The 11,093-nt window shown below is 47.1% G+C and overlaps 1 protein-coding gene across 2 annotated transcripts in view; it reads left to right on the top strand.

Moving 5' to 3' along the window:
- The first annotated feature begins 4,188 nt into the window (after positions 1-4,188).
- The window catches only part of MICAL3 (microtubule associated monooxygenase, calponin and LIM domain containing 3), a 189,197-nt gene continuing 182,292 nt past the window's right edge, over positions 4,189-11,093 (top strand). For both annotated transcript variants that reach the window (XM_061206117.1, XM_061206114.1), the window contains exon 1: positions 4,189-4,280. The gene's annotated coding sequence lies outside the window, so the exon portion shown is untranslated. The remainder of the gene's footprint in view (positions 4,281-11,093) is intronic.

Raw genomic sequence — 11,093 nt, 5'->3', positions numbered from 1 at the left:
ACTCTCAGTCTACATAACTGTGTGAGCCAATTCCGAGGACCCTGGCTAATATATGTTCTGCGTTCAAATACATGGATTTCAATGTAATCCCCAGGCACTGTTTATAGAAATTAAACTCGGAAAACAATATGGTAGATGCCTTTATTCATAAATAGACATTCTACATTTGTATAGCTCTAGTCTGTGGAAGAGAAAAGCTGCAAAATTATATTGGTGTTTTGTCAATTTAATTGTAGTAAATTCAGTACCTAAATTCTGTATGTTATGTATATGTATATACATATAAACTACTTGGTGAAATATATTAGTCTTATACTACCTTTAGTGAAATCAGTGGTAGATATTATGTCTTGGACTTCCCTGGTAGCACAGTGGTTAAGAATCCACCTTCCAATGCAGGGGACATGGGTTCAAGCCCTGGTCCAGGAGGATCCTACATGCTGCGGAGCAGCTAAGCCTGTGTGCCACTCTACTGAGCCTGCGCTCTACAGCCCACGTGCCACAACTACTGAAGCCCACGTGCCTAGAGCCCATGCTCTGCAACAAGAGAAGCCACCACAATGAGAAGCCCGCGCACCACAACGAAGAGTAGCCCCCGCTCGCCGCAACTAGAGAAAGCCCGCGCGCAACAACAAAGACCCAACACAGCCAAAATAAATAAATAAATAAATAAATAAATAAATAAATATTATGTCTTTATATTTAGATATCCACTGTAACATAGCCCAGTAAGAGAATTTATGAAAGATCCGTTGCCATGTCGTGTTCATGCCTATCAATTTTGCAGCACACTTTAACCCTTTATTCAAGAGCAGAAACTTTTTGGCCTGATCTGGATTTGCAAGGTACATTTAAAAATAGTCAAAGCCGGGAATTCCCTGGCAGTCCAGTGGTTAGGATTCCAAGCTTACACTGCCAAGGCCTGGGTTTGATCCCTGGTCAAGGAACTAGGATCCCATGCAAGCCGTGGCCAAAAAAAAAAAACAGTCAAAGGCAATAGAGCCCCTCCTCCACATCGTATGTCGTTAGGAAGATGCAAATTAAAAGAATACCACTACACGGGGCTTCCCTGGTGGCACAGTGGTTAAGACTCTGAGCTCCCAATGCAGTGGGCCTGGGGTTCGATCCCTGGTTGGGGAACCAGATCCCGCATGCATGCCACAACTAAGAGTTCACATGCCACAACTAAGGAGCCCATGTGCCACAACTAAGGAGCTGGTGAGCCGCAACTAAGACCTGCACAAGCAAATAAATGAATAAATATTAAAAAACAAAAAACAAAAAAAAATACCACTACACAATGGCTAAAATCTGGAATGCTGACAACACCAACTGCTTGTGAGGATGCAGAGCGATAGAAACTTTCAATCGTTGCTGGGGTAGGGGAATGCAAAATGGTGCAGCCACTTTGGAAGATAGTTTGGTGGTTTCTTACAAAACTAAATATACTCTTACCATACGATCCAGCAACCACATTTGGTATTTACCCAAAGGAGTTGAAAATTGATGACCACACAAAAACCTGCACACAAATGTTTATAGCAACTGTATTCATAATTGTCAAAACTTGGAAGCAACCCAGATGTCTTTCAGTAGGTGAATAGATACATGGTGCATCCAGACAACAGAATATTATTCAGTGCTAGAAGGAAATGAGCTATCAAGTCATAAAAAGACATGAGAAAACTTCAGTGCATATTTCAGTTTCCCATCTCCAAATCCCATCAAGTGGAGCTTTTAGGATTCTTAGGACAGTGAAAATATTCTATATGATACCATTATGATGGGTACATGTCACTGTAAATTTGTCCCAATCTGTGGAATGGGCAACAAGAGTGAACCATAATATAAACCATGGATTTGGGTGATAATGATGTGTCCATGTAGGCTCACCAGTTGTAACAATTGTGCCACTCTGGTGGGGATGTCACTAATGTCAATAAGAATTTTATTCTTTTTAATTTTTAAAAAATTATTTATTTATTTATTTATCTATTTGGCTGCACCAGGTCTTTGTTGTGTCACGCAGGATGTTTAGTTGCGGCCCGCGGGATCTAGTTCCCTGACCAGGGGATCGAACCCGAGCCCCCTACATTGGGAGCATGGAGTCTTAACCACTGGACCACCAGGGAAGTCCCAATAATGTCAATATGAATTTTAAAAGTTCATATCTTTGATCCAATATTCCACTTCTAGAACTCACTTGCAAGGAAATGTCAATATAGGCAAGTTTTATGTAGAGAAAATTTTATTACAGTTATATGCAGTCAATAAGAATTGGCAATAACTCAAATAGTCAATAAAGAAATGATGATACATTCATATGATGAAATATTGTGTAGCATTAAAAATAGTGTTTTTAAAGAAACTTAATGGAGGGGGGGAAATTTACACAAGGCTAATTTAAATGAAAAGTAGGATACAATTATACATATATTCTTTGTCTTAGTCCATTCAGGCTGCTATAACAGAACATCACAGACCGGGTGAGTTACAAACGACAGAAATTTATTTCTCACAGTTTTGAAGGCTGGGAAGTCCAAGATCAAGACACCAGCAGATCCAGTGTCTGGTGAGGATTCACAGACATCCACCTTCTCACTGTGTCCTCACATGGCAGAAGGGGCAAGGGAGCTCTCGGGGTCTCCTTTACCATTCATGGCACTAATCCCATTCATGAAGACCCAGCCCTTATGATCTAATAACCTGCCAAAGGCCCCCATCTTCAAATCCCATCAGCTGGGGATTAGATTCCAAAATATGGATTTGGGGGGACACAAACATACAACCTATGGCAGTTTTAACTTAGTTTAAAGATAGAAAAAAGATTAGAAGGAAATAGGAATATTAATCATGAATTTGAGTGGTAGGATTAAGGATGATTTTTATTCCTTTATGTTTCTATATATTTCAAGGCTTCTAAAATAAATGCTTTATTTCTTAAAAAAAAAATACATTGGAAATAAAATCAGTAAATGAGAGGTGAGAGAAATTATTAGTGATTCTGGACATCCTAGGAAGTTTTCCCTTATATCCACCTGGGCCAACCCCAGACAGCCTTGTGTCTTCAGCTATGGTGTCAAATAGAGCTAGGTGGGAGTTCCAGCTTTACCGTTTATCTAGCTGTGTAGCCTTGCACAGGTAAGTAACTTCTTTGTGTTTTTATGTTCTTAATTTATAAGACAGTGATGTAAAATCTCACAGGTTGACACAAGGATTAAATGAAATAACCCATAAATATGCTAGGCATATTGTCAGAGTTACAAAAAAATGTGTTTCCTTCCCTTATTTTGGAATTGGAGCAAAACACCTGCAGATTTAGGTAGAACAGACATGGATGCAGAGTGGTGAGATGAAGGAGGGACTGCGGGTGACAAGCGGAACCACCTCTGAGCCGCACCGTGATCCTGGAGCTTCGCCCCTCGCATTAATGGCTACGGAAAGGAGAGGGACGCGACTCAAGGGGACGGCGGGATTAAGGGGATACCAGCAGAGACAAGCAGGCGCCGCTTTTCTGAGAGTCGTCAGCCCTCCCCTGAGGGTGCTGGCTGGAGCCGGTCTGCTCTCGACCACACAGCTTGGTGGATGTCGTACTGAAGCCAATGATGCTTGAAGACGAAATCATCGCTAAGGCTTCTTTCTACTACGATTATAATAAGCAAATGCTGATAGGAATTTATTCCGATCTATCCGGCCTTCCGTCTGACCTCCTTAGGGCTTGGCAGGTTGCTTTCCTGGGCAATCCAGGGCTCGTGAGGAGTGAGGGGAGGGGTCCCGACCCCAGCAGAGGCGCAGGCCTCCGGCAGCTCAGCACCCGGAGTCCCCGCCTGGAAGGGGCCCGGGAAGGGCCGGCATTTCCACCCTGACTTGCGGACCGAGGTGGGTCTGGAGGGGGCGAGGGAAGAGGCCGGGAGGAGGAGGAGGGGAGGAGGGGAGGGTCTGGTTGAGGCCAGAGAGGACATTCTGACGGTGACGCCCGGGAAGCCCACATCCCAGACCTCGCGGGGCCGCGCAGATGCCGGGAGGGCCCGGGGCGCGTCGCTGTGTCACCTCTGGGGCCGCGCCTGGTTTCCATAGCGACCGCGGAGCCGAGCGCGGAGAAGGCTGCGGCAGGACCCGGCCTTCTCCGCCCGCCGCCGGACGCGCACCTCCGGCCCGGGAGCCGGGCGGGTGGAAGGGGCCTCGGGGTCGGCGCGGCTGTGCTCAGCTCGCGAGCAGCCGGAGCACCTGCACCTGCACCTGCACGTGCGCCGAGGACCGCCTGCCAGGAGGGCCCGCCCGTGAGTACCACCCAGTCCTCCTCGGGGAGCAGATCTCCGAACCACAAGGTCATGCGGTGTCTGGATTGATGCCTTTTAAAAATCACACCGTTAAATTGCTTGTGGCCGGGAAGGCTTTTCCTTTCTGACATATTTGGGTCCTTGGAATTATTATTTCGTCTCCTTTTAAACGCGCCCCTCTCCTAACCGCAGCTGCGCCGTCTCGGTGCCTCCATTTCAGACAACGCCCCACCGTCCGGGTCCCTGCATCGCAAACACACCCCAAACCTATCCGAGAGGCCGCGGGGCTCAGATTCCCAGCCGCTTCCATCCAGTTCGCTTTATGTTCCTATCCCGCAATCAGAGAAATACCTTCCCCGGGGCAAACGGCGGCTGCCAGCTGTCCTGGGCCAAGCCGCGCGTCCTTGCTGGCGAGCCCAAGGAAGCGCATGCCTCCATCACCTCCGCAGCGAGGCGACGGTTCCCCCGGGGAGTCTCCTTCCCTCCAGCGGAGGCCGCGGCTCAGCCCTGAGCCCGGAGATGGACGTGGCGCGTGTGACCGCACCAGAGGCCGCGGGGGCCGCCGCGCCGGTGCTTCTCTGGGAGAGCTCTGACAAAGGGTGTGAAGTTCAGCCCTTCCTGAAGCAAAGCAAGGACCGAATGCCTTTCAGGGGAATGGCTTTGTTTAGAATCCGATGATTATGATTCCATGGTAAAATACTCTCTGTAAGTCCTCTCCTTGTCTGCCCATCCCTCCCCATTTCCTCCCCCAGCCCCAAGAAAAAGTCTTTCTTGTTGGTCTGTTACTGTGATCAACTATTTAGAGGTTTCACTGTTATAAAGATTTCTTTCAAGGGAAGGGCGAAATCTTGTTAAATGAAAGATAAATACAACGCTGAACCCCTGGGCCCCTGCAGTACTATTCAGTGGTTCTCAACCCTGCTTACGTGTTGGAACACCTGGGGAGCTTTAAAAAGTACTGGTGCCTGGCTGTGATCATTTTGTCATGTACAGAAATATCAAATCACTATGTGGTGCGCCAGGAGCTAACATAGTGTTGTAGGTCAATTATACTTCAATTAATAAATGAATTAAAATAAAATACTGAAGTCTGGGCCCCATCTCCACAGATTCTGGCTTAATAGGTCTGAGATACAGCCTAAACATTGGGATTAAGCTCCTGTGTGATTCTAATGAGCTAAATTTGCAATCCACCATTCTAATCAATCAGGATGACATTTCTCCAGGTGAATTTGGTAATCGCTTATTCTCTCCAATGGTAGGGCAGGGTGTATATCTGTCAGGAATGTCTAGAAGCTTTCCCCAGGGAAAGGGGGAGAGGAGATTCATGCTTGTGCAAGTCTGTAGGGTGAAAGCTGTGTCCTCCTGTAGATGACGGACTTCATGTTAGTAGTTAGCAGAGTCATGTGCCAATCTCCCACCCGCTTCGAGGAGAATGGACACTTAGAAAGAAGAAGGGTTAGGAATGCGGTGGTCACCCTGAAGAAGGGAGAAGCAACCTAAGAACACCTAAGAATTAGAAATGTTATCCTTTGCAGGCCTGAAACCCTTCAGCATGCCTTGAACTCCTCCTAAGTTTGAGGGGTTTCCCTGAAGATCCAAGGGCCAGGGTCAGCTCCTCTCTGCAGCTACTACTGACGACAGGGGGCACACCTGTTGGGACAGGTTCTTCCAACACCTGCCTTCTAAGGTCACCTCACGAATATGCAGCGAGAAGCAAGAATCTGTGCTAGAAATGTAAACACACTAGAAAGTGTCATGTACCAACCTGGGGCCAGAACTTCCCCAGTCAGCGCTTCCTAAGGCGCTTGCTTTAATTCTGGCTGAATTGGAACGTCCCTGGCGGTCCAGCGGTTAAGACTCTGCGCTCCCAATGCAGGGGGCCCGGGTTCCATCCCTGGTCAGGGAACTAGATCCCACATGCCACACCGTGAGGCCAAAAAAAGAAAATTAAAAAAAAATAATAATAATAACTTTGGCTGAATAGCGATTGGTTGTGGTCTCCTTGATGGGTAGGCATAAAAGTATTGTCTCTTCTGAGACCCTTGGCAAGGCTTGGTCATTCACCTCATCAATAGGCAAGAGAATTAAGACGCTATTTAAAGGTCATACAACCATCCGACATGGAACACAAAGCTCATGTGCCAGGGCCACGTGGCTGGGTGGTGTCCCCAGGGTGACCGAGGCTCTCCCACGCTGCTGTCTGGAATCACCCTCGGCGGCGTCCCCAGGTGCTGACCTGGAGGAGCTCTTTCCCAGTGCCTGCTTAGTCCACACATTTTGTCTCTTCCTGGAGTGACCTGACCTTTTGAGACAATGCCTTCACTTACCCAGACTGGGCCTCCTTCAGGTTCCCCCGTGTCCGCTTGGCAAAGCCAGGCTGTGGGCACACTTCACCCGCTGCTCTAGCCTCTCAGCTGAACTGGAGCTGCTTTCAGCTGGTTCCCTGGGAAGGACGGCTCCTGGCTTCTGCTACCTCAGGCCCAAGCGCCCTTTCCCAGCGCGGCACCTCAGAGCTGCTACACCTCACGGGCAGGCCAGGCCAGGTCAAGCCTGCGAAGGCGGCCAGCCCCCTGGATGGCAGGCCGGAAACAGCGAAACCATGTGTCAGTTCTCATTGCCGCCCGCCCACCCATGACCACCAATATCTAGTCTCTGAAAAAGGGCAGTTTACGTCACAGGCCACTGGGGGGAAATGTCCCGTTGCTCTGGCTCATTCTATGTGTATCAGTTCATTTGGGGGATACTAGAGAGACTGCAGTGTAAAATAAAACCCTATTTTATATGTTTTCACCAGTGGGTCATGAAATCAATTTTGTGGGTCATGACCAGCATTTTAGAAAGAAAAAACAAGAAATTTACTCAGTAAGGAAATAAGAAAAAAATACATAGATAATGTTCCTCATTGATAGTAATCAAAAGTACACATCATAGCAACACTGTGACACTGTTTTACCTCTTGCTAATGGGAGTAACAATTAAAAAAAATAACACCTAATGCTATTGAGGGTGCAGTAAAATTGCATTTTTTATTGTGGGTTGCATTGTAAATTGGTAAAATTTTGGGGAAATGCAACATGATAATAGGAAAAGCCATAAAAGTACTATACCCAGGAATTTTTCCCACTGAAGCTATTTAATAAAGATTTTTAAAATTCTAAATACATGAATGATATCCTCTACTGTGTTACTTGTAATAGAAAAAAATAGAAATATCTGAAATGTCCAACATTATAGGAACAGTTTAAAAATTTTGTGGTACATCAATATAATGGAGTATTTTGCATTTTAACGAAGCTTATATCCAGAGACATGTAGAGGGAAACAAGGAAAGACTTATGATAAAATGTACAATAGAATACAAAATAGCAAGCACACCATGTTTGTAACTTTAAATAATCTGTGTGCCTGTGGAAGATAAATTCCCATGTTCAAGTTGCTAAAGTGATGGGTTATTGTTTTAAAAATTGATTTGCTGTTGTATATAAAACCTGTAAGACTGGAAGAAATGAATGTACAGGAGAAGAAAAGCAATCCCAGAAATTATCACATTACAATGTAGATTGTCGTTTTCTTGGCCCTAAAAACCAGAAAAATCACGAGTCAAAATTATGTTGAATAACTTCATGCTGTGTGGATTTTTTCACTCTTGTAAGCTAGTGTCAATTTTGGTAAATTCCTTGCTTAAGGCAGGTAGTTTGTGAATATCTGTTGACCTACTGATCTTTTAGTTATACTATTCACAATCTCAATCCTGGGAAAACTTGAATTTATCTCTGAAGAAGCATCAGAAATCTTAGTGGAAATAACACTTTCTCTTTAACTGTATATTATAAGGGAACTTTAATTTTTCCAGCATAGGGAGCACGTCTTTGGGAACGTTCCCGCCATTCAAAGAATTATAAGAACATTTTAAGTAGGTCACAGCTCTGAAGGGAGAGATAAGGTGTGTAATGGACAGGGGTCTGGGGAAACCTTGTTAGAAATTTGCCTAATGTGGGATGTTTACATGATTTATTTGAATTGGGAAAGAGAGTAGGGAAAGAGGGGAAGTGAGGGGCGGGTTCAAAACCAGCAACTTGGGACACCTGTTCTCTGGAATTTTCAGACCAACTGGCCGGGCATATAACTCTTGGGGGCCCCTTACCTTTGGGTTTTCTGTGTAACCTCGAGATAAACATTTAGTGTCTCTGTGTTTTCATCGTCCTCAAGAGGAATGAAAACTCTTGTTCTCTTCCTTCCAAAGGCATATTCGGTGGAAGGTTTAGATTTTATGCATATTTATGTGCCCCTTACACTCCTTCCCTGAGGGTGTCTGCGTTTTCTGATAGGCCTTCCAGGAACAGTACACCAGGACACAGGAGGGGACAGAGTTACGGGGGAAACCCCCATAAACAAAAGTGTGTGAGAGACAGAGACAGAGAGACAGAGAGGAAACCTCGTCGTTGGGTCAACTCAGAAGCCCAATATCAAACTCTCAATAGCTCTGTGAAGTGAGTGTTATTTTCTCCATTTTTCTGATTTGGAGAGGGTTCCTGCAATTCAGAGACACTAATGTGATCAGGGTTTTTCTGCAGAAACCAGGGAAGTGGGGATTTGGGCTCGTTTTACTCTCATGACAAAACCCACACTCTTGTCATGCCTCCAAGCCAGACGACTTGGGTTCACGTTCTGAGTGTGGCTCTTGTTAGCTCTGTGTCCTCGGGCAAGTTTTTTTTTTTTTTTTAGAAGAGATTGGAGTTAATTAATTAATTAATTAATTTATTTTTGGCTGTGTTGGGTCTTCGTTTCTGTGCTAGGGCTTTCTCTAGTTGCGGCAAGCGGGGGCCACTCTTCATCGCGGTGCACGGGCCTCTCACTATCGCGGCCTCTCTTGTTGTGGAGCACAGGCTCCAGACGCGCAGGCTCAGTAGTTGTGGCTCACGGGTCTAGTTGCTCCGCGGCATGTGGGATCTTCCCAGATCAGGGCTCGAACCCGTGTTCCCTGCATTGGCAGGCAGATTCTCAACCACTGCGCCACCAGGGAAGCCCGGGCAAGTTTTTTTTTTTAACTTCTCTGAAGCTCAATTACCTTATATTAAAATAAGGATAATAATGACAAAATGAGGTTAAGATGGTTAGAACTTATACCTTTTGGGGGTTTTTGGTTGCCAACATTGGAAGTAGACTCTAGGGCTAACTTTGGGGAAGGATGGAGGACATTTACTGGAAGAATATGAATTAGCTCACACAACGGAAAGAAAAGTGAACAGCCAGGTCTCGGGAAGGATAAGACCCAGGGCAGCTAAGGGGGTCGAGAGAGCAGAGAGATATCAGCTTCCTTCTTTAGGGTATTCGCGACGGGATGAATCAGCCCCGGTTATTTTCAGTTCTTGTGCCTTTCTGCTTAACACTCAAGTCCCAGGGAGAGAAGTCAGCCTGGCCGGCTCAGGGTGCCTCGTGACATGTCCGCCCACAAAAGAAGTTGTGGGTACTGTTACCCCGCGAGAGCGCCTGCACGCCGGGCTGGCAAGAGCCCGAGACGTCCCCGTCCCCCCGGAGCTAGCGCGTCAAGCGCCCCAGCCCTGGACCTGGCACAAAGGAACAGCCCGTGAGCTCTTGCTGGTGGCAGCGCTCAGGCCAGCAGCTCTGGACCCCAAACCGCGGGGCCTAGCGCTCTCCCCACGTGTCAGGCTGTGGCACACCGGGAGGTGGCATTTGAACAACACCCTGCAGTGAACCCTGAGGTGCCCCTGCAGGAGGTGGGCCCGCACCCCCGGCGCTGAGGCGTCCACCCCCGAGGGCGGCTCTGCCCCGGCCTGGCCCCTGCCAGCTCAAGGTCCGGACAGGCAGGCAGCGGAAGGGAGGGGAGTCCTGTTGCCTGTCTCCTCTCTCGCCTCAGAGCTTTCATGGTCAGGAGTTCAACATCCCCAGGAAATGAAAGTAACTTCTCTTCTAGATAAGGTTAGGGGCATCTGGCCCAAGGGGCCTAGACGATTTATAGGTTTCACCTCTGCGATTTTGCTGTGACGTAGTCTCTGAGGGTGCGCCATGATGATGTGTCTAGGCTGGGTTTCCAAGCAGGAGACCGTGTATAGAGAGGAGACATGGATGCTCTTCTCATTCCCTTTCTCTTTTCCTTTTTTTTTTTTTTTTGGCGTGGAGTGGGGCGGTGGGGGGAGGCTCGTGGTGGTGGGTTGGGCTATTGTGTTAAAATCGTACATATTTTTTCATTACAAAAGTAGGTTCCACAGTCCATTCTTTCCCGAAATGAAAGAGCACAAATGAGCAAAACTCAGATAATCTCAAAGCCCCCCCACCCAATCCCTCTCTTCACTGAGATGTCAGCATGTTCGTATTTACCCTTTCAAATTCCCTTTCCTTCTAACCCTTCAACCTACCTCCCCCTGGGGCAGTGAGGTGGTCCTTGGGGAGGACCTCTGCTTGTTCTCTGCATGTGGGACCAGGACAAGTTAAAGAGGCTCAACTCCTGGAACACCTCTCTCTCTCTTTCTCTCTTTTGAGGGCCCACTCAAATAGCCCCTTCTCCACAAAACTTTCCCTGACCTCTTTTTTTTTAATGAATTTATTTATTTATTTATTTTTATTTTTGGCTGTGTTGGGTCTTCGTTGCTGTGCACGGGCTGTCTCTAGTCGCGGCGAGCGGGGGCTACTCTTCGTTGCGGTGCGCGGGCTTCTCATTGCGCTGGCTTCTGTTGTTGCAGAGCACGGGCTCTAGGCATGCGGGCTTCAGTAGTTGTGGCACATGGGCTCAGTAGTTGTGGCACGCGGGCTCAGTGCTCACAGGCTCAGTAGTTGTGGCGCACGGGCTCA

Source organism: Eubalaena glacialis, chromosome 11 (assembly GCF_028564815.1).
Source record: "Eubalaena glacialis isolate mEubGla1 chromosome 11, mEubGla1.1.hap2.+ XY, whole genome shotgun sequence".
NCBI classification, from domain to species: Eukaryota; Metazoa; Chordata; class Mammalia; order Artiodactyla; family Balaenidae; genus Eubalaena; species Eubalaena glacialis.
The sequence above is the reverse complement of the archived record's forward strand: the minus strand, read 5'-3'. Positions and strand labels throughout refer to the sequence as shown.